The following is a 25,067-nucleotide window of genomic DNA, read 5'->3' as shown; positions in this document are numbered from 1 at the left end:
GCAAAAGCATGCTGGATGTTTATCCTCCTTAAGCATTGCAATGCGGATAAATCCTCCTTCAGTTATCAAAGGAAACAAAAAGCTTTAAATTCTGAAGAGCAATTTTCTAATCTGTATTAGTTCAAAATAAATAGGAACAACGTACAAAGTCTTTTTGTTTGTCTCATTTAGACTGAAGGGTTAAAAAAAAAATGCCAGTTCATGTTTGTTTCAGTTTAATTTATAATCTGTGCTCATTATGTACCTTTACACTTATTAACATATTTGATTGTACTATCAATGTTTTATTCTATGAGTTAACATTTTTAATTCCATTTATATTCTTTTTTAGGAAGAACCAGAAAGGACAAAACACAAGACGTGTGGCAGACAAGTAACTGCAATATGCTTCAGAGCAGAGAGACCACAGCCAAAAAACCTAATACTTTGTCATATTTGAACATCCTGTATAAATAAATGTTGTATCTGCAAAAGCATTCATGATTAATACTTTCTTTAAGAGGGATGCATGCTGTTAATTCCAGGCATTGCCTAAAAATACTCCACAACAAGCAGATGACAAAAACCAACAACAAAAACAAACAAAATGAAATAATTTAAATGTTTACATGCCTGGAAGTGATTAAAAAACATTTAGTAAATCATATTCCCAAGTGAGGTTGTCATAATTCATGCATGAAAGGAATCGTTATTTTTCCATAGAAAATAAATAAATCATATTTTTAGACCTTCCACATTTTCTTCGTCTTTAGTTAAATAGGACATAAGGATTTTTACAGTGAACACAACTCACTGATGATTCGTCTTCCCTGATGAGGCCAATTTAACGGATTGTCTTTCCATTTAAAACAAAATGGTTTCATTTTCATCTGTAAAACTTCCATCCATCCATTTCCCTGCACCCTTGTCCCTTAGTGGGGTCGGGAGGGTTGCTGGTGCCCATCTCCAGCTGGCGTGCCGGGCGAGAGGCATCTGTAAAACTTTAAAACCAAAAATTAAACCACACAGAATAAAACTGCCAAATCAAATGGCAATATTGGTTTAATGTTCTGTAAAACTAAGTAATTATATCTAAAATACAAGAAAAAACAATCTATGTTTTTAATGTCAATTTATATCATAATGTTTTCCTTTTTAATTGAACTGATCTATTGTACAAAAAGTCTTTGCAACTGAAAGTACAGCAAACATTCTCTAAATTTCCCTTCATGTGATTTTCAGATTTGATAAGTAAAATTTAAATTTTCAACCAAATTTGGAAACTTGAATTCCTCCATCAGCTTCGATCGTAACTAACAGATTGTCAGCCTCTCCGTCTTCATCTGCATCAGTTATTCCATCTGCTTTGACTTCTCACTCTCCTCTTTAACCTACATAAGGAAATTAAAATCCTATAATTATCTTCAATTAACAGAAAGAGGGACATGCAGTGATTAAGGAAATCAAGTTCAGGGACTATTTTCATTATCTGAGTCCTCATGCCCACCCTTCTCCTCCATCTCCCAGAGCTCCCCCTCTCCCACATTCCCCCTTTCTTTAAACCTCACCTTTAAGCTTACTGCACTGATTTTAATTAACTTTTTTTTTCTGTCAGCCGGAGCGACTTTGAAATTCAGCGTCTGTTTGCATGGGTGAGATGGTGACCAGTGGTTTGGTAATGACAAGCTTATGTCAACTATGGTGTGTTGACACATTTTAAAGTATTAAAAGTGCACAAACGTATTCCTACACAGAGTAATGTCTGATTTTCTTCACAGCAAAAAAACCACAAAAACAGATTCTGGCATAAATGCTCCATCAGATATGTAATAAAACTGAGCAAAATTGAACAGCACCAGGATCATGCGACTTACTCAGGTTAGAGTTTTGTGAAAACAATCAGATAACTTCACATGGAGATTTATTTTGTGACGTGACTCTGTTCCAGACCTGGCGAAAAGATGAATCTAGATAATCATGTTGTGTATTTTGAGTAATTGTTGTTTGTAATTCCTGAAGCTAAAGAGCAAACCGACACATATAATGAGGCATCACTTTTTTGTTAACTGTAAACAACCTAAAGGCCTTTGAGTAACTGAAAGCGATTAAAAAAAAAATAAAAATCATTCATTTATTTAATATTCAAAATTTATTTATTTATTTTTTTAATCAGAGTTTTACCAATAAATTTTTCCCTCATAATTTTATTTTGCTTAAATTGTTCTCCTTTTTGTCTTGTTACAGAAATACCTTAATATTAGTTTTAGCATTTTAGTTCATTCATTACTATTTGTAAATGATTTCCTTTTAACATTATAAGAACCTGTCATGTTAACAAATGAGTCTTAGATTTCTCTTATATTCTATTTTTGCTTGCTATAACATCACATTTCTTTCCATAGATCAAATACAATTCATATTAGTATAATTATGTGTTATTGTTTAATGATTTAGAGTAATCTTACAGGTATGGAGTAGTAAGATATTTTTTAAACTCTCTTTACTTTGTATTTATTTTAGTTTTGGCAGTAGTTTTTTTTTTTTTCTCCTCCCTGTACAGATTTATCTTGCAAGGATCTAACCTTTTGCATCACACTGCATGTGTACAGCCGTAGTAGACAAACTCTCGGGGTGTTGTGGTACAGTTTGGCAGGTAGGAGTTCTAAGAAGAAACCTGGAACATAGAGCTGAAAGAAACTGCATGTGTCTGATCTAATCCTGTGTAAACTCCACTGGGTCCGAGTGTGGCATTAGTTGGAGCGCCAAGGGCAGCGCCTGGAGGCCTGCAGCGAGAGGAAGACTCCATCTCTACAGATCACACAAAGATACACACCACTGCCTCACACTGAGTTCCATGTTCTGCACAAAGTTCACAGTAAAGGTCTGACCATCCACCTGGAAAAACACACACATTTACACACACACATTTACACACTGCCCCAGCTTCAGTTAGTAGCTTCAAGTTGGTCATGCAAAACAAATTCAAACTGTTAAAATCTGTCAAGTCACTACAATAAATTTGACTTGCCAAAAGTTAGATTATTATTATTATTATTATTATTATTATTATTATTTATTATTATTATTATTATTATTATTATTATTATTATTATTATTATTATTATTATTTTGTTCTGGGCATGCACTTTTTTTCATTCATGCATGATTATTAATATAAAATGAACAATATAATATGAAATGTAATGTTCATCTTTCATGTTGCCTGTATAATTTATCATCAATTTATAGCCTAATATGAACTGTAATTATTTTATGTCTTAATGGGTCCAGAAACTATTATATTTTGTCTATTTTGAACTTATTTGGAACCTAAGCACCTAAAGTCTTTCAAAACATTTCTGATTTTAATATATAAGGGACTTTACAAGTCCCTTATATATTAATATACTATATAGGTTTCCTAATATTAGATTCCCAAACATTTAAGGGACCTATTATATAAGGTCCCATAAGATGTGTTTCAACACAAAGTTGAGTTTATTTGAGATACTGGTTCAGTTCTGCCAGCGTTGTTCCCAACAACTCATATCAGGGACACAACAAAGCAGCAGGTGCAAGAAAGTCAGAGGCAGAGTTTTCCTTTAAACTGGTCAGAGTTTAGAGGAAAACAATTAGCTCTAAATAAATCCTGGAAGGAACCTATAAGACTGGAAAAGCCTTTCTTCCAGTTGGACAGTGACTGTAAATGTACGGCCAGGGCTACATAGGGAATCAATTAGAGTAAATTGCATTAATGAGTTAGAATGGCACAGTCAAAATCCACTCCTAAACGTGATTACAAATCTTTGGCAAAACTTGAGCTCTTTTGCTATGAAAAATATACATGCAGTTAGGGAAGGCCTTGTGTCAGACTCAGAATCTAGCATCCGGTCTCAGTAACCTCATGGAGTGTCGGATCTGCTCTCTGGTTATTAACTTTTGTGTCTGACTGTATTTTCTGAAGAACTCATTTTACCTATTTTGTTGGAACATCGGCGTTTTGCTCAAACTCACAACAACACCTAGCTTGGGCTTGGGAATTCAACCAGCATTAAGCCAGTGACCCACTGGCTCTCTTTAAGTGGGAAAGCCTCCGTTTGTTTGTGATTTGCATGAAGTGGCACCGCAGGTCCGTGTGCGCTGACGTCCTGCAGCCCAGACGGTTTGACTTCAGCGTTTAATCTCTTTAATCCTCTGCTCGCTCCTCTTGGAGCTGCCGTTCCATCTTATCATCCCGCCTCATGATGTTTGTTTGGAAATCTCCAGTTTTCTGTTTCTGATTACTGCGGACACATGTGAGCGCCGCATGGATTCCACTCCAACAAATCCTCTTTACTGCTCCTATCAGAGAGGCAGATCTGATCCAGCCATCTTCCATTTGTAAAAGGGCCACTGTTTGATTATGTTCATTCAGGTTTGTTTTTCATCTAACTGATGAAATAAAAAATGAAAATCTGTAACAAAATGGCCAAAGCTGATAAATCCAGATAATCTCTTGAGTCCACAGATCTTCAGCCTGAACCTGCTGAGCGCTGTAAAAAAATATTCTCTTTAAAATAATCTGTTTAGTTAATCTTTTCTCTTATGGTTATTAAAATATGTTTTTTTATTATTATTTTAATTTTCCAATACGAGGTAGTCATGGCTTTGAAGATAAATATTCCACGCATGGATTGCATTTAACAGTTTTAAGATTGAAAAATGTATGTCTTACTATGAATTTATTCTCTAGCAAACTGTTATTCAATAAAAAAAATACACTTAAATATTCCGTACAATGTTCATCTTAAGTCTAACGCAATAACAGAACTGAGTAAATGCCACCCTGAGGGCTGCATCAAAAGTAGTTAAACATTGCTAACACCTTTGCATGATCTATAATCTATTTTTTTAATAGTATGGCATTTTGTGCAAGTATTTTTACTAGGCATAAGCAGACAAACAATCAGACACAATAATGGAGCATCTGAGCATTTATTTACGAACTGGAACACAGAGTTAGGAAAGATTTATTGTGGAGCAGGAAATCTAGATCCAAAGGTTCTTTAGATAAACAAAGTTATGACATGCTTTGATGGGAAATGGTTCTACTTACAGATGCTAATATATATTTAGCAAAGAGTATATATATTTAAACATATAATTTTTTTTACTGTCCCTGCATTTTAGGCATGACATAAAGAGAAGACGGTTGCCTACAGATGGGTGGCAGGGCAAATTGGCTCTACAGAAAGGGTATCTCCAGAAGGATATTTAAATTACATGATTGACTTCATTAAATCAATTAATACAGGATCCAACACAAAAGTACACAGGCCACATTGATGCAATACTAACCTGTTTATATGACCTTTGACCATTGGAACTACACGTGCGTAGCATTAAGTGTGTTTATGTGGGGTGTGTATGTGTGTGAGTTGCTCCCTCGGGGGTGTCCAGTTGGTGAGAGTGGTGAGAACGGTAGAAGGCCTTCAGCACACAACACCCAAAAGCAGGAGAGGACAGATGGACTCTGCTCCAGAGGGCCACAGCAGCTCCAGGCAGACAGAAACAAGGCACCGCCCCAGGGCAGTCACACACAGAGGTAGGCTGTCAGTAAGGCACGGGATCAGCAGCCCCAAGGCCCGAGAGGCGGGGGGGAGATGTAGAGTGTGCAGCCCCCCGACCCAGCCACACTGCCGTTCCAGGCCTTCCAGGTCAAGCTCATGGTCCAGCCCCCCCAGGCAGCTCAGGGGCCCCACTAACCTGCGGCAGAAAGACCATCCAGCATCAAGCAGGGGAGACCCACTCAGGATGGGAAAGTTATGAATTATAAGAGGAAAATTGTAGTAAATTGTAATGCTGTTTCCAAGTTAAATGAATAAAAGCAAAAATACATAACAAATGCATAAATGTCTTTCACTTTAGAAGAAAATGAAGACGTGTGGCTTTAAGTAAACAAGTATGTATGCTGTATTGTAGGATGTTTACAGTTAGACTGCCATCGTTTTTCTGAACATGTCGATACTTGGTAACAATATAGAGTGTGCATATTCTGCTTGTTGCATTATATGTACAAGTGAAATTGAAATGCAACATCAGTCTATTGCAGAAGATTTGTCTGATAAAAATGTAGTCAGCGCTGCATGCTGAGTTGAAGTGGGTCCAATTGTGCAGCAGTCCAACTTGTTTTCTGATTAATGGAACTGCAATAAGTGAAACCATAGATCTGAGTATTCCCTTGATACCTAACAGCATATAGGAACGAAGGGGTTAACTGATAATCAGATGCTGTAAATCGTAAGTAATGCCAAAGCTCCTAGCAAAAACTGGGTCTCTGAAAATCCTTGGATATTGGGATAGATCCTTTCGACGTGTTTTCTCAAAACAATACATCATTAAAGTTGAAATCTGAGCTTGATTAAATGCACAGAAAGCCCATCACACTCGCCTATCGTTAGCAAACGGACAGTGTGACTGTATTTCTGTAGAGTGTGTGACTCCTTACAGTGATAATCACGTGAAGCTCTTTTAGTCATGTCTTTTGTTTTAGCGTTGTGCGTAGCGAACATGCGTCGGGGCATTGATTGCACATTCCAGTATGTTAATAAAGAAGTGAGTGCCGATTTAGCTAAGAGGCTCAGTGTGTACTGTTTAAAGCGGGGCTTGAATATTCATCACAGTCACACTCAGCTGAAGATGAAACGGCCTCATTGTTTATCAGCAGCAGTGGCACGCTGCCTCGTTCATGTTATGCACATATTAATGGCGGAGACAATTCACTTCGAGTGATTCCTAATCTGTTGACAAGAAATCTCTGCAGGCGGCTCAGTCACTTCGATGCAGATGATGAGGGCGTTTTATCTGCGAGTCCCCCTGAGAGGAAAAATTTAGTAAAAATTTTAACCTTTCCTCAACAAACCAGCCCCTTGAAGGAAATTATTCAGCTGTTTGTGTTGATCTTAGAATCTGTCAGAACATGCACGAAATAAATAAAAAATATATGTATAATTCAAATTGCAGTATGAAGTACCTTCATAATTAAAAGGACTTGCAAAAATACGAATAACAAATTGAATCTTTTTTGTGAATAGATTAGAATTATTTTTCTAAGCAAAAAAAAAAATATTTGCATAATTGAGAGATTCTGTATTTTGATCCCTTTAATATCCTAATGACAGAATTTGAAAGCATGAAGTGTAGAAGAGTAATGGAAATATATTATTTACCTCTTATTTACAACGAATTCTCAGCTTTCTTGTCCCATCTGAAAATGATAACTTTAATATCTCTAAACCTAGAAGTATTCAAACAGCGTTAGATTGTAACATTTATCTTGGTTGTATTTACCCAGAATGCCTTCCGCTTTAGAGCATTTCCTGCTTTTGGAGCGGTCTCCGCTCTGCTTGTGTTCACATATGAAAAACAATATTCCTAAAAATTTAACCAGGAGCCAAGTTAAAATTTAAATAAAAAAGTTTAGAGAAAACAAGATTTCATAATTTAGTGAAGAAATAAATTATTTTATTCTATATGGATATTCTCACAAAAAACATGATCTGAGTGTTAGATACAAAAGAAAAAAAAAACTTTTTTTCTTTGCAAACTATTGGAAATAATCAAACTCATATCACAGATGCTGTTTGAATGTGACATGTCATACAGGATTAACTATCTCAGTTCAAACTCACTCATGTGTTTCTTTCTTGACAGTATGGATGAGCTTGTTTTGAGTTCTCCACATGCATAACGTCGCTCTGGGGTGTGAGGAGCGGAGGGGAAGTCGTGATCCAGATCCGACTGTTTCCACAACTATTTTTATCGCTTGCTAATTAGCGAGACTATAATTTGTGCTCTGTCCTCCAGACGGACCACGGGGGGGTTTAACACTCTACAACCTGAACCTCTTTCAATGTGCCTCCTCCGTCCTGCTGCAGCTGAATATGCATATGCTGCTGTTGAATGCTAACAAAGTGCATCCTTGTTAAAAAGTCTTCTGACGTGTTGGAAGAAGGGTTCGAATGGTTTTGAAGTTGCACTATTTGGTCAAGTTATTGTCCAGAAAGAGATCTTTAAAATGTTTAAAATTGACACGACTTTAGCTGAGATAAGTATTGTTTTGAATTATTGTTCTCCGTGGAGAACAGAAAGAGACATTATTCTCACGCTTTTAATCCATTTATAATACATGACACAATAGAAGTGTCATGGTTTCAAATATAGTTTTTGTTAATTTAACGCAGAATAAATGCAATAAAGACATGGAAAACACTGTTCAAAATATAAAATAAGAAGATAATTCCCACCAGGTGTAGCAGTGTGCTTGAATTGTGACTATTTTGGCTTTTAACACAACCACCTCTTACTCTCTGCAGCTGCCAGAAACCGGAACATTTTTCATGCTGCAGATTCAAAACAGGAGCCAGTGAAGCAGTGGTTAAAGTATGTGTGGGTTTTCTCTGACTTTCTTTCAACATTTCAGGTTTTTTTCCATTTGTTTGGAATGCTTTAGATAATTCATTCATTTACTATTTGATTTACTTATGTTGAATTCAAAAAAACTAAACTTTTGTATGTGACCTCTTCTGGTGGAAAGTTTTGATCTCTGATGAACCGTATCCAACAGATGAACAAAAATATCATCCAAGACTAAATCCATGAAACTGTTCACGCTGCAAACACAGGCAACTATTTGGACAAAGCTTTCTAAAGGTTCTTTATTTTCCTAATTTACCAACATAACAAGGTGCAAACAGTTGAAGTCTGTTTTTTTTCAGCTGTTAGAAATGCACATCTCTCATGGATGAAAAGAAGCAGTCACTTTTCACATGCTTTTCCCCATTCTAAACAGTTTTTATTTTAATTTTCTGGGAACTGGGATAGTTCAAAATCTCCATAGATTTTGCATAAAGTCAAATTACGTAACTGCGCTGCTGAGAAATAATGTTTAAACTTAGAACAGAAGATATGGTTAAAAAAAAAAACTGACATATTTAATGGAATGAATGTCCAATTTCCAAATCCTAAAGGTCATTTCTTCTCACTAAAAAGAGAAAACTCACAAGTCGGTGTGTTTTTTCTTTTTCTTTTCAGTTAGGCGAGTCTGAGACTTCGGCAGAATTCCTTACAGAGAATTCATCCAATAACTGTTGGAGGGGGAAAGACGAGAAATTAGTTTTCTGCTCTCTGCTGATATGAAACAATATGAGCTGCTGTGTTTGGTGTGTGTGTGCGTGTGTTTGTGTCTGTCACCCAGGGCTCTTCATCTCTCTGCTGCTCATCAAAGATTCCAATGTTCCAGAAATCTGTAAAGTTTTAACACATCTTTGAACCTCTGCAGCCAGTAAACGCCAACTGCCCTAGAAAAATAAATAAAATAAAATCTGATTGTCTTGCTGTCAATCAGTTTAAAAAAATTTTTCTATCAAAATGGTGAGAAAAAAGAAGAAAAAAAAAACTTTGGTAATATGATCTCTGGGTGTGCAGTGGCTGACTTGGGTCAAAAATGAACACCAGGAGATGTAATAGATGCTGAAATGTTCACTTACTTTCTGTATTATCTATGAATTTGAAATGTGGATTTCTGAAGAAGAGTCTTGCAGGACAAAAACTGTGGTAGGACATAAACCAGAGGTGTGTTGCTCTAGTTCTCACATGGGGAGCCTTATGTGTGCTCTTATGGGTCATTGTAAATTTACCAAATTAAAACATGTAGGTAATTACAAAGTTGACACGGGACACAAGGTAAGGAAATTATTTTGCTAATATTCTAATTGTTTGAAACGTACCTGTATATTTTAGAAAATAATAATAATAATAAAAACTACTGCCAGCAGTAACCTAATCCTGTATAATAATTTTGTCTCTCATTTCATCGGATTTGCTCTGCCCTCTAAGTTTTTTTGTTTTCCACAAAGGTTTACCCATTTTTGTGCTTTGACAGTTTTTTTACATGCAGAAGTTCAGAAATGTTTTAAAAATATTTTTTATCTAAGACAACTTTCACAGACATCTGATACTGCGGCTATGTGTTAACATTGTTTAAACTTATCTCGTTATAAGCAACATGAATAAAAAAGTAGGACATTAGCAGCTGAAAAGTTGCTTTTGGCCACATGTCAGGCATCTGTTCCTGCAAAACAACCTGCTGCATGCCACAGTGTCATCTAAGCAAGTCAGACTAGGGAAGCTTTATTTGTGCCAAACATGCTGACTGGAATATTAAAAAGGAAAGTGTTTTTTTTTTATTTGTATTTGTTTTTGCTGTATTTGAATTTACTGTTTGACCTGTTTAATGTGTTCTAATCTCAGTTAACCCGTGTGCAAATGTGCTCTTTCTCCCTGAGGCTGTGGTCTTGTTTTCCGTCCTTTACAGTTAATTTGTATTACTTAATGCAGTATACTTTACAGCACACATTTCCCCTGCTTCTCATTGTGGGTGTGTGGGTGTTTTACCTGAGGGTTAAAACATTGCAGCTGTGCTATTATTTATTGCTTTCACAGTGTGATTTAGCACTATGTGGACCCCCAGATAGGCTTGCTCCAAAGAAAACTGAGTAGAGATTTGAACTTTTTAGTGATTTTTTGCATCAAGTCCTAAACATTGCTGTTTACTTTGTCTCACTTTTTCTTTGTTTTCTTATAAACAGACAGTCAGACTCCTGTAATAATGTATTGTGTCTTTGCTGCAGGTACACCTGAATTTCCCCACTGAGGGAAAAGAAAGGTTACTTCTATTACATCCATGTGCAACAAAACAACAACAAAAAAACAAAAACAAAGTTGTCAGTTTGTAATTAAAGCAAAAAGTTTGACTTCTCGAATTTTTATGTGAAATGTTTTTTTTTGACACTCGTTACTTTTTGTAAAACAAAACACCTTTTTTGTATTTTAATTGAACTTTTTAATCAGTAGTTACTTTAAAAAAATAAAATATCTATAATCCATGAAGGGGGAGCAGAGGGGACATGCTTTCAATTATTTGTGTTTTCAGTTAATTGTACTAACAATTATTTTTACAAATTTAATTTTAAACACAAGGTTTTGCAATGTAATTTATTAACTCGAAGATGTGTTTCTTAACCACTGACAGATCCCCCACTCAGCTCCACCAGCAAATCTCAAAGACTTGCTGGGACAGTTAGTCTGAATTTAACATATGAACTAGAACTACAAACTATCTAAAGCTCTACATAATGCTTGTAAAAAGCATCATGGAAAGGCACTGCTGTGTTGACATGCTGAAGACTGAGTATGGGAAAGAACGGGATCACGTCTTGTCCACAAAGTGTCGTTCACTCAGCATGACTGGCAGCTTCTGTCCTAGAGTGACGGTGTCTCTCACAGGGTGAATCTTTATCATACATCTTATGAATCACAAACCGTAGATGCTCACCTAACCGACACACTGGTACTGAACTCATCTGAACTGAGAAATAAAAAAAAAATAAAAAAGTAAGGCAATAAAAGGATTTGCTTCAGTTCGTTCACTCAAATAATTTGTTCATTTGAACGTGTTTTTCTTGAATGACACAGCAGTACTGAGCCAAATGATTCATGGGGTTGGACGGTGTTTCTGTGAGAAGTTACAGCAAATGGTTGGGGGGTCTTTAATCTTTGACATTAATCAAGCTTTTTTCATCCCAAAATACTAATTTCTCTTTTCTACTAGCAGTAACTTGTTGTCCTGAGCAGTCAAGACATGAATTCTTACCTACTGATTCTCCGCGCCGCTCGCTCTGAATGGCAGCAGAATATTAGCATGTCAGCTTTCGCCTGTTATGCAAAAATAGCAGGGGGAAAAAAACACAAAAAAAACTCTCTAATAACGTCTGCTAGCAGAGGAGAGCAGAGGCAATAAAGGCGAACACATTCAGACAGATTGCTAACATGAGGAGCAAAGTGACTGCATAGTCTGACGAGAGTAATATTACGGCCATTTGGCTAATAGCCACGGTGCTCGTTACGCCGGCTTCACACAGACGGAGAACAAACAGTCTGAGCGAGCGGAGAGGTGGGGAGGGGAAATGAGGGCATCAGATTGATTTCGGCAGGTTAGGATACAGAAAGAAAGCAGCTCCGGCAAGAATATCTCACAGAAAATGATTTGTATGGATCTTAACATGATGGTGCAACATCTAGACTTCAAAGCAATATCTAAAACTAAAGAAGGAGACCGGGTTGAAAAAAGAAATCTGGGCTTATGTCACATGTTCAAAGCCTGTATGGAGGGCTTGGTGTTCTCACTCCATCAGTCTACCTACGCAGTAGAATGTGGTTCCTGTGTAGGGTTACAGCTTTGAAGAGCAAGATGACAAATTCTGTCACATCAGAGCTGAAAAGGTAACGGCTCCACACACTGAGACAATTAAAACCATCACCAGGCAAGACCTATGATTGCTGTATTTTAATAACCCTTTCAGCAGTCTGCTTGTTGAAAATGTACTATATGATTCTAATAGTGAGATTTCACATGGTGTTAATCATAAACGTTTTGCACAAATGTATCGATCAAAACAGACTCTGCGCTATGATGTTTTTACCAAACACCTACAACCAACTTCATTTTATTTGTCACTAATGATAATAGAGCAGCAATAAAAAATTTAAATCCATAAATCAGAGGTAGTTGCTTTCATTTAAACCTGATTCTTTCCCAGATTGAGAAGATTTGGGTGGTTGGAGCCATTTACTTACAGTAAATATTTAACATGTGCTAAGGAATCATGAATAAATAAATTATACAAGGGGGAAATAAAAACAAATAAATTAACAAAACTTAGCAGCAGGGAATCCAGAAGAACTTCTGGTTATTTCCAGAAGAACTAACCCAAATGTACAAGAGGCTAGCAGCATAGCAGCATGGGAGAACCTTCTCAGATGTGTCTTGAAGAGTGCATCCACATTTCTTCCAGACCTCCTTCTCCTACCCATCTTTAACTACAGCAGGAACAAAAGAAGCAAGAGAGAGTGTGTATGGAGTAAACCTCCACCCCTCTGACAAAAGGTTTCCATGGAGCTTCACACAGCAGAGGCTGACATTTCCAGTTTTCTTGCTGGTTATAGGTAGAGCTTAGAAAACTCAAGGTGAGGCTTTGGTAGCTTCAGGCAAAGCTGGATAACTTTATTGCAGTCTGAAGCTCTGGCTGCTCAAGCAGAGCCTGAAGGACGAGCAACAAAAGGAACAATGACGACACAGATGACTTGGTGCAGATGTTGCCGTTGACTCGGGATAAAAACGGCTCTCAAGACAACGAAAATAATGAGTGAAGATGAGAATAACTCCAGAAATTGATGGTGTTAAGCAGCAGGCTGCAAGGTGTTAACGTGATTCTCGGTCCTACCAATATCTGCATCATCACCCCACCACAGTTTCCAGAATCTTATGGTCTATAAGGCACTACAAGCCAAGGTGGGTTGGGATGGAGGTGCATCTGACGCACAGCCTCAAAAGATTATATTCCTTTTACACACATTTTGAATAACTGAGTTTTGGACCTCTAAAGCGCAAAACAAAGAAATACCTCAAATACACACAACACTTTATCTCATTATTTTGACGGAAGTGTAGATTGTCACCAAACACAAGCAGATAGTAGAAAGCAGAAATAATAAAGTCCAAGGGAACTGAATTCAATCAGTCCAGACCGCAAATATAATAGCAAAAGTTTGACTTCTAGGCAGAGAGAGAGGAAGAGTTTCATCACAGAGTCTCAGCTTGTTGCTGGATGTTAGAGAATAATGACTTATTATAAGCAGAATGAATGAGGCCATGCAGCCATATAACTGCCTCCAGTCTGATGTTTAGAGGCAGTCAGTGAAGTTTCTGATTGGTAAGCGCAATATTTACTGAGCATTGCCTCGGCAGCCAGCTCTGCTTATTAGAGCAGTTTTCCAGGTTCGGCCGGCAGCCGAAGCGCTCCGGTTTGGATGTGAAGGTAAATTCTGCCACCACCCGCAGCTGTCACGGGGAATTCAAATATTTCACTACAGGAGAAAATGGCACAGATTGCACGTTCTCCAGAGCATTCTGACTCAGAATGGGTGTGTATGTGTGTGAGTGTGTGTGTGTGCGTGCGTGACTGCGTATGTGTGCATGTTTGTGGAATATTCTAATGTTTCCAAAGAAATGAAAACACTGGAATCATTCTAGTGCATTTTTTTATTTTTTATTGTTTTATAAAATTGCGGCTTGTATCCTTGTTGTTATATTTCTTTTATTTTATTAGCTGGTTTGTTTGCCTTAAACTGAATCACATAAATTTTCTATTTAAAAATAAATACATAATGCCCCTTACTCACACTGGAAAATACAGACAAAAAAAATTATGGTTGTGATTTGTTACCTTCTTCGACACTTTTCATTCTTTCCTTTTATACGTTGCAGTCATTTATCCCAGCCTGCTTGGTGCCCTTGGTGAACAACATTCAGAGCATGCCCCCCAGCCTCCGGATGCCCATGTCACCCCATGTCAAAAACCACCTCTGCCTGGGGTGCTGGAGTGCTGTGGTGGTGCTGGGGGAAAGCACAACCCATGTATTGAGACCTTAGTCCTCATGCCGGTGGTCGCAGGTTCAATTCCTGGCCTGGCAACATTTGCCACGTGTCTTCCCCCTCTCTCATGACCCTCTTTCCTGTCAAACTCCTTTCAAATAAAGGCCACTAGAGCCAACAAAACCTTAAAAAAAACCACCTCTGCCTTTCCCTATAGACCTACTGTCATTTGCACAAATATATTGCTCCAACAGAAACAACCAATCAAAGCAAAAAGGCGTGTCTTGGTGCTGTCAATCATCACTTTTTATTTGTAGAAAATAAAAAGTTTTTATTTTCTACAAGAAAAGACTTCCATTGTTTAGTAAGGGACATAAAAAAAAATAGAGCAGGGAGAAAAACCCAGTTTAAACAGGTCCCGTCTTTACCCTCCAAACAACAAAAAGAAAATCTAAGTTCAGGTATGCTGCTCATACCATCCCCTATTCTCTCTGTAACGCTACAGCTGGTTCACCACCATGAATGCTCAGGCTAGTTACCATGACAACAGATAAACAGGTTTCCTGGAATGGTAAGTTGTTTCATCATTATTAGCACATTTGGAGCACATACACAAGTTGATTGGCAATGTTTAAGCTCTCCTTTGGGCTCTGATTGGTTGATTTTGACTGAGAGCAGTGGGATAGTAGCATTGAGAAGAAGTAGTTCAGTCTTTTCTCAAATTATCTGTCTCACATAACGCTGTAATAACATGGTGACAATTAATAAATATGTAAAAATCAAACACGTGTTAAGCTAGCAACATGTTTTGATTCACAACACATACCTAATTACTTTGATGTTTTTCACATTTTGCATCCTCTGCTTTTCTTCTCTTTCTTCAATAAGCACCTAAGAATTTTGGCATTTATTTGACACGATTTCTGTTTTAACTTGTTCACTATAAAAATACCATGGAGTGATGAGCATGGCCGGCTGGCTGGAGTGTGCTTAGCATCAGCGGCGTCATTGTTTGTTGGACTGACTACTGCTGGGATCTTGTTAAACCGAGGTCTTCCCTTTGAATAATACGCTTCATAAAAACTGTAGTGGCTTCTGGTAATATATTGTATCATATTAGACATTGGCTGTTAGTATGGGAAACCCCCCACCCCTGCAAGATGTGTTATTTCGTCTAAATTGAGTGTTTCTCAGCTAAAGGAAACTCCAGACAAGCTGCTGAGATGCTCAACTAAGGCATAAGAATATGTAAGGATAACTCTTAAAGGGTTATGTCAGAGTAACCCTAACTCTTACTCCACACATGTAAGTAACCTTGCCTTCATGGAGCAAAAAGAAGAGAAACATTCTTATGACATTTCCATTTCCATTATGTGATCAAAACCTAAGACAACTTTCATAGTTTCTTTGCTCATAGTTTCAAAAGTGATAAGAATTACACGTAACCTGAGGGAAAACTTGAAAATAACTTGAAAAACAAAAAATAAACTTGGTACATTAATGTGTGCCTTTTATCCTTTGAAAAAGTTGTCACTTGCTCTGATCAGAGGACTTTGTCTTCTTTTTAACTAACATGCTCTGATTAGGGAAAAGTTTGTCCTGCTAGAACTCTGTGGCTTTTGGATTCCAGCTAAATCTCAAATGAAGACAGAGAGGATGAAAGTGTAATGAGGCCGATGTCCGTTTGGCACGATGGGCCTTACAACTCACCCAAAACACCAAACTTTTGATCCAGGGAGTCTCATCATATCAGGGAAATAAGGATGAAACAAGTGTAGAGGAAAATTACCATAGCTTGGAGCCGAGCCAGGACCAACGTTCCCTCAGTGAGGAGGATGTGTGATGACCTCTAAGACCACCTCACGTCCACAGAGTCGCATCAATTAAAGTTTCTACAGAGACGGGCAACATAGAGATGAAAAGTGATGGATTTTTCCATCATTAAATTTACTGTACCCCATATATTTTTGCAACAACAAATGTATTTCCATAAAAAAAATAACTTTCTTGACAAATGACAATCCAATTTCATGTACTTTTTTTAAGTTCATTATTTTATAATATTTTGCCCTAGATATTTCAATTCAATTCAGCATACGTTTTAAAAATGCACTGTATAATAAGTTGGCAAAAAAGAAAAAGTATATATCAGAAAAGCAAGTTTAAACTTCCTAGTTGGAGACAAACACTTGTTAGAAGATAATCATTTAGGTGTTTTAATTTAATTCTAATAGAAAAACATTATTCTAAACATATTCTAACAAAACACTAAAAAAACATTCTTGAGAGAATTTAGTATTTTAAGAATGTGACATGTATGCAACGCCTAACACTATGCTCACGGCCTTCATAATGGTTGTGGTGCTGATATAACTTTTCAGCTCCATCATTAGATTGCAAAATTCCGCACAAATGCTATGTTCATGACCTCTAAAATATGTCACAGAACTGTTCATTTATACATATGTTAACGTGTTAAATGAGCGCTCTTTAAATTTATCATATATTTCTACTTTGTAACTCAGTAAGCTTTTAAAATTAATGTCATTTGTCTGTCCTTGCTTGAAATATTTTATTATTGGCAACCTGAAGTTAAACTTTTGCCTCAAGCTTTAAAAGTTTGAATCTAATAATCGTGTAGCAATCAGATCAAATGTTGCATGAGTAGATGTACACACAAGGAATGGTCAGGGCAAATTGAAGTTTTCTGGGGAAAACGTTTGACGTTGCTTCACTGACATGCATTTAGTCTCATCTTCAGTCTACAGTCCCAACTGAAAAAACCTAAAGTTCTAGTTAAAGTCTCAGAAGATATTACCTATGGTAGGGATGTGTCATAGAAAAATGAATATACATTTGTTGTGGTAGGACAAAAAAACTTTTACAAGCAATAGGATTTCAGATATTTGCAAATCTGATTGATGTTTCTGAGAATTGGTGAACCCAACGTGCCACTGCAGTTTACTAACAAAAAGCTTATAAATCTCAACTAAGGGATGTGAGGAAGCCTTAGGTGTTTCGTGCAGCATATAAAGCGTAATAAGAAGTGACTCGAGAAATATTAATTTGATGTAAATTCTGTGTGGATTGTCACTGGGCTTGCGTTTTTTAGGCTTATAATGCCACAGAGCTTTAGGAAACACTGTCATTCTTCTACCTTCTCTTCCAAGGTTAGCTGTGAGTAACATCATGCCAGCAGATAACGAGCTTCCACCCACCTCCTGCTGCCCAACTGGAAGGTCAGTGGATAAGGCCACACCTCACGCCTCTTCTCCTGCCGAGGTCAGGATAAAAATGATACACAGCTTCAGTTGATTGCCATCATTAACCACATCATGGTGGTTAGAAACTCTTCTCAGACATAAGAGATCTAAAGAAAGATTGTAAAAGGCCATCAAGCAGATTGAAATGCTGTTATTGGAGAGATATAGAAGTCTTGAAGAAGGATGGAAAAAGGCTGAGATAAAAGATGGAAAATTAGGCCTGTGGGGTCAGAAGGAGAACTGCAGCAGAGAGGAGGAGGCGTTTTCTACAGCACAATATCATCACTCAGAATAACCTCCTCCCCCCGTCGAGTGATTGATACAAGCACTTCCTCCAAAGGCCCCGAGGAGAACTACCTCCTACCTCCATCCATTCATCCATCCATCCATTCGTACCTCCTTCCAGTGTTGCGTCGTTCCTGTTTTCTCTCCTCAGCAGGCTCCTGAGCGGCCGGTCCCGGGGCCGACAGTGATGGAGAGAGGCTGCGAACGGCAAAGGCATGGAGGAGGATGAGGAGGAGGAGGGTGACGACACTGTCCAAAATGTAGAAATATGCTCCACCTTCTGCTTTTCATCCGTTTGCTCTTGTCATTTATCAGAAAGGCTTTCATGTAATAAAAGGAAGCATATTCATGTTTCTGCTGAATTCCCCGCTGCTTATTTACTCTCAGAAACTAAGATGAAAGTTCTAAATATGCTGCGTATTAATCATGCTGTGTGCAGAAAAGTGTAGAACATGATTAAATGGTTGAAGAAATCTGAAAAAAAAGAAATTGGGGGGATTAAGCCTATAGTGGACATGTGTGATCCTACAGATACAGATGTCATTTGACAAACTCTACAATAAAGTGACACTCACCGGCCACTTTATCAGGTACAGCAGTTTCACTTTTTTGACATGCACAGCAAATCTAAATTCAATAAGGTGCCGATCTGTGATTAAAATGCCCGAGATTCAAACCAATTGGAAAAGAAGGGAGGTTTTGCTGACACAGAATGCCAATGACGGTTTGGTCATTGGTGTTCTAGCTGAGTTATTCTGGAAAGCTTCCTGGGGTTTAACACAATTTTCTGAGGTTTACAGTGAAAACATATACAAATCTGTTACTGTAAAGCCTTCATGTCAATATAGGCCAATATCTATTGGTATTGTTTCCAAAGCCCTGAATAATATATGCCATTAACAATTGAGACAAAGAAGGTAACAAGACCCCAGTTACCAGCAAGTTGTGGCTGTATAATGTATGACCACTCATTGTACTGTGCAAAAGCACAAACCTAAAATAAATCTTGCCTTGATGTAACATTTTTTTCTCTGGGTTTCAACACGTCTGGGACGGGCGATCACCCAGTGCAACTGTAACCATGGTCAAGAGGATCTGTATTCCTAATTGTTGTTGGAAGAAATTAAACATCCAGCTTGCTGTCGGCAACAAGCCCCTCCATTCAGCCACAGTGGTGATATGAAATGAGGTTTCATCAGTGTGCAACGCTCATTTCCACTTTTTTCATGTTGGCAAGCAAGAAAATAATTCAGAGATTTTAAAGCAACAGATGTTGCCCTCTTAACCATATCCTGTCCAGTTTGGTGCATGCACCGTTTTCTCTCAGGCAAAGAAGCACCATGTTCCGCACTCATTTCAAACAAATGATGAGAAAGAAGAGAGTACGGCTGCTGTGCTGCCTCGCCTGTCTGCAGTTGTGACCTGTGCCTGTGTTTTTATTTTTGATTTTGGCAGCTTCACTTTATCTTGCATGTGACATTCAAAACTTTGCACAGATCTAAATTCAGCTCCTTTCTTTTCCGCAGGATGGATCAGGTTCCAGTGAGGGTCGTGTGTCATCAGCAGCAGCCACTATTATTGCTTCTCGTGGTGTATTTGCATGAACCTGCTGAGGTCAAGTTTGTTAGCTGCTGTTCACGCTGATGACTGGCGCTTCGATGTCTCTTCTCTGGCATGAGAAAAAATAGGAGTTATTGTTCGCCATTTCTGTGGAAGGGAGGAGAAGGGGGGGGGGAGCACATAACTGCAGGCGCTGTGTGAAATGTTAAAATGGAGATTAGCCCGGCCACCACAGATCTCCCTGCTAATGATTAAACATCACACCATGCATTTCAATGGGAACACTTGTGGCTGCAAGCGCTCTGATAAGGTTTTGGATTAATTCACACATATGCAACACTAAAAAAAAAGAAAAAAAAATGGACGTGCTTTCAGAAAGAGAAGCTGGTGGTTCAGATATGTGTCTGCACGGCTCGGTGTCCTTTGACAGGAACAAGTAGAATCTAACTGAAAATCTAATGAAACCCTTGTAGCCCCCTTTAAAATGCTGCTCCTTTAAGATAAATGGCTGCAGAAATGAAAACGGAGCTGATATGCCTTTTTGTAGACAATTGGTTACTTCATGTAGCAAGGGTTTACAAGCATAACAATAGAGTGTGGAGCTTTGAAGAAGTAAAGTGGACGAACAAAATCCATTTATTTGTCCAAGAGTAAAACAAAAAAATCTAAATCCTTTGAACAACAGTGAGTGTAGTAGAACTGAGAAATGCCATGTAATTACTCCAATGGCGTGGATAACGCAATGCAAGTAAACTTTCTGTATTCTAATCAAATGTTATTTTTGTTCTTAACAAACTGCTTCTAGTTGTTACATCTGTAACAAAATTATAAACAACTGTATTAACCCAGCCTCACTAAAAAATGGGTATATATGCTCTTAAAATGTTTTAGTTTACTTGTGAAGGCAGCAGGATATATTTACAACATTTTCAGTTTCAATAAACGTGAAAGTGCTGCTGGGTTCTTGTTATGTCCTTCACTTTTCTTTTTTGTTTACACGTATGAACAATTCTTATCCTTGTCCTATATTTTTTTCTATGCTCAAACACATTAAATACATATGACATTTGACTAGGGTGGTCTAAATTGTGATGTTTTTTTTTCTACCACCTCTAATAAGATGAATTGACAATATTTGATTTAAAAGAAAAGTTAAACAACAATCCATGAATGCTCAGTTGCATAGTCAGACATAGTCCTGATGGTTTTAGATGCAGCTGATAAAAGTGGTGAAACTCACCATGTCATTGAGTTGTGCTGACAGGTGCCACAAAAAGAGCTGAAACATGCAGGATACCAATAATTCAGGACTGGTCATTAAACCCCACTTCTTTTAACCAAAGGAATCAATGCCTTGTGTTAGTTGTAGCATTATCAATAGTTTGGGTGAGCGTCTGGAAAGAGAAACTAGTCTGAAAGAAAAAAAACAAAACAAAACAGATTTTATCTCTAAAATAGAATAAAAGGTAAGATGGGTGGCAAGATGGATGAACTCATGGACTTTTAGGAGCTCATTTTTATGTAATAAAGTTTAAGTTAGAGACTTTTTGTGGCCATCTAGAGTAGCTCTAAATTTACAATACGTGTTCCATCCCTAATCACTAGTCATGGATCAAGACAAAAATAATATCCTACATATTGTAAGATTAAGCAATTTGGAGGATTATAATGTACAATATAACAATAATATCAAAACAGATACAACACAAGCTCTGAAAAATGATCATGGACCACTGTGCATGTTCATTCAAAACAAATTAATAGCTCATATTTAAACGTGTGTAATTTAGATTCGCTGCTCCTGTTAGGTGCGTAAAACACATTGGCTAATATTATTTTCACATCAGAAAATAAATGGATACCATCACCTACAATTCTGTGAAACTAGCTATTCATACATTACGTTAAAGTCATTGTAAATGCTTTAACCGATTGTGGTGTTTTGATGGTGTAGTGTGAGGGGATGAGCGTTTCAGTGAAAGCTCCGATTCTAAATAACTTGTCACAGAAGTTGAACTGCATTGAATTTTTTAAGTAGCTTTGAGTCTATGGGGAAGCTTACACATCACTAGCTCAATAGTCTCTGTTTATGGTGGCAGGTGGTCAGCTGTTTTTCTGCCTCCTGCCAGTGCCGTGTACCATGGTTCCCTGTGTTTGTCGAGGTTAGAAATATTTCTTATTAGAGCTGCACAGCTTGTATATGGTGTGTCTCTTGTTCAAATCATTCGGTTTTTTTTTTGTTTTTTTTAGATGTAGAGGTTTCTGGGTCTATGTTCTGTGTTCTCCTTTCTTAAAGACTAGGTTATAAATTAAGATATTCTACTTTAGACTTTTGATAATCAAGTCAGAACCATCTGAGTCTGAATCCTGATATCTTATAAAATTAGTTTGCATCCACCACCACTGCTATATATGAGCAGCTACAATGTCTTTGAGTTCCCAAGACACAGAGTATTGTCATCCAGTGGAATGGACTGACCAAAGTGCTACACAAGACTGTTGTGAAGATGTTATCACAAGCACTGTTTTGTGTTCATTGAATTTACTAATCTCCTTTATGTTGGCTCAAGCTGTATCCATATTATCTTGCATTTAATCTAATAAAGCCCAAATTTAAACACTAATGGTTAAATCATCTCTTTCCCTCCGTCTGTTTAAAGTTTTAAAAACTGATCACTTAAGCAAACATTTTAAATCAATAGCCTTGAATAATTACAACATGCAATTCTTAGCATTACTCCTTATACTTTTTCACATTTTTAAAAAAAATTATTTAAAAAGTCTCCAGTCTGCTGCAATGTTTATAAATTAGTTGTGTATTAAAACTTTATCCCACTGTTGAGTTTTCTCCATCATTCTTTTAACTTTGACTGTCTTTCTTCATGAAGACATCCCACATTACATCATCACACCCTCATAGAGTGATGACAGAGGCTTGCATTAGAAGCAGCAGAGCTCTACCTTTCTACCACATCTACTCAATTCTCCAACTTCTCCGTTCATACATCACCTCCCACCTCCCGCCTGCCTGACAGCCTGCCTAATACCAATTACACAAAACTCTAGATGTCTCCTTGGCTTTCTATTGCTTGCTTTCCAAGCTGAAAAAAATAACTTCCAAAACACAGAGCAGCGGGCTCCACCTTGCCACCTTTCTGCTCTTCTATGACACAAGCAGAAGTGTGAAGACGACTGGTCCTCAAAACTTTAGCAGTCTGATTGAAGAAAATTTAAGGATTTAGAATGACCTGTTCGTTTTAATGAAAAGAACAAAAATGTTTTGGAGAACTTTTCAACTGATTATTTCCCTGGTTTATTGTCTGTAAATAATTCTTGTGTTTTGTTTCCCCATTTATGTTAATATGAATAATTTCCTTTTGCTTCAGGTGCACATGATACAGAATGTTTTTCAGATAATGAAATACACTCTGATTCTCACTGCTTGGTTATTTGGCAGCGATTTCTGTTATTACCAGATCTGAGTCTATAGTTAGAATGAGTTCACTGATGGTTTATTCCTCCCTCTCCATCATCCTGCAAAAATACATAGAACATAGATATGTTGTGCTTTGCAGCAGATGTCAGTGGTGTAAGTAAACAACACTCCAGCCGTAGCACCAGATTAGCATTATTTCACACTATGTATGTCTGATTATCAACAGTTTGCTTTTAAAAGTCCTGTTTTAAACATAATGTTCATTGCATTTTACTCTGCCAAATGGAGTTTGTAACTCAATATGTAGATCTAAAAACATATGAAGCAGGTTTTACACACATGTATCAAGTTGGATTTTTAAACCAGAATTGTTATCTCAATGAAAATTAGCTGGACTTCTAAAATATATATTGTTTAACTTTGGATCAGCAACGGTGACCCTAGCTAGGGAAGGGTTATTAGTTTTTACAGTTCTTAGATTCATAGAATGTTTTACAATCTGGAACCTGAAGGGCTGTCTCAAACATTTAAGATAAAATATGAAAACTGATTTAATAAGCAAAGAGAGCCAACAAGCACAACTTTACAAATGAAAAGTAAAAGGTTTTGAACTTTGACACTTTGTGTTTGGTTACTATTTCATCAGATGCCAGCGCAGATTGTATATTTATTATAGATTTAATCCCTTTTAGTCCACAAATGTGACCTTATCACCTTTAAATTGCTCCTCTGGCATATCGATTTCCTCCATTATCTCCATTCTTTGGCTCTAATTGTTTTTTCTTCTTTCTCCTACTGCTGCGACCTGATTCAACCACAGAGAATCAATATGGCTTCATCTTACAATATTATATAATCATTTATTTCCTCTTTTAGGCTCAAATTACATTTCCTCTGTAACCACATAAAATGATGAGATGGACTACAGAGGAAAGAAAAAAACCCCACCAACAAACACAAAAGTAAAACAGAGGGAAGAATAAACATTCAAGGGATGAGAAAAAGTTCAAGTAAAAATACCAATAGCCTGAGATGAATATATGTCAGCTTTACACCCTGCACAAGGCCTTGGAGGGGGCTGACTGAGCTTTTGTGTGTTTGTACATGGAGGGATTATTATGTTTTTTTTGTTTTGTTTTGTTTTTGTGCCTGTGGTTTTGGAAACTAACAGGCTGATGGGAGAGCCCTGTCATGATTTGTGGTGATGGTGGTGAGGCAGACGCAGCGGACCCAGGTTGAAATGAAGTAAATGATGGTTTTACTGATGAATAGTACACAAAAAAATCCCAACAGTCCAAGCAGCACAGCTTGAGCAGAAGCCTAAGGCTCACAAGCTGGTAGCAACTGGTGATTCTCAAAAACAACACACAGACAACTGACTTGACGGAGGAATGGACGCGACAAGGAACACAGGTGGGTTTAAATACACAGGGAGACAATCAGGAGAAACAAGGGACAGCTGGGGACAATCAAGGGATAGACAGGACAACACAGAAACTTAAATAAACAGACAGAAAATCTCAAATCCTCACAACCCCCAACACTTCCTCTTGCCCAACCATGACATATGATTCACTCATCCCAAGTGTTGAGCTAAAAGTGCAGGAGGTTTGAACAAATTACAAAAAAAAAAAATTGATAATAAATTGATAATAAAACATGCAATAAAACATGTGTAGTTGATTTCACTTTTATTTCATAATAAAAGTGAAATCAAATATTAAAATCAAAGCCTGGCACAATGCCCAAAAGACAGAGCTATCTGGCACATTTTTAAAAATGACTGGTAAACTGGCATGAAAGCGGTTTAATTTGTAAAAGTTTCTTTATTTTCAAATTTTTTTGGAACTACAAAAGCAAAAGCACCACAACCATCCAATTCTAAAATCAGCCAAATCCAGACTTGTTGTTAATAGTAGTTAACAACAAGCCATGTCCATTTCTAACATTGTGTTCCGTGAAAGACAAAAGGCCAAAATAGTCTTTTTTATGAAAAAATAAGCAATGTAGTGTTTGTGCAAGTGTGACTGATCTGAATGTACTGCCTGAATTACATGAGGCCTAATAGAGC

The 25,067-nt window shown here is 37.3% G+C and overlaps 1 long non-coding RNA gene across 1 annotated transcript; it reads right to left on the bottom strand.

The window, feature by feature from the left end:
• Window positions 1–4,943: 4,943 nt before the first annotated feature.
• LOC145553087 (uncharacterized) lies at window positions 4,944–24,636 on the bottom strand. The gene is made up of 3 exons (XR_014089276.1): window positions 17,671–24,636; window positions 16,242–16,344; window positions 4,944–5,724 (listed from the first exon to the last, which is right to left on the bottom strand). It is a non-coding gene; the product is annotated as an uncharacterized LOC145553087 (long non-coding RNA).
• Window positions 24,637–25,067: the final 431 nt, after the last annotated feature.

This window comes from Poecilia reticulata, chromosome 10 (assembly GCF_904066995.2).
Source record: "Poecilia reticulata chromosome 10, P_reticulata-male-v2, whole genome shotgun sequence".
In the NCBI taxonomy this organism is placed as follows: Eukaryota; Metazoa; Chordata; class Actinopteri; order Cyprinodontiformes; family Poeciliidae; genus Poecilia; species Poecilia reticulata.
The sequence above is the reverse complement of the archived record's forward strand: the minus strand, read 5'-3'. Positions and strand labels throughout refer to the sequence as shown.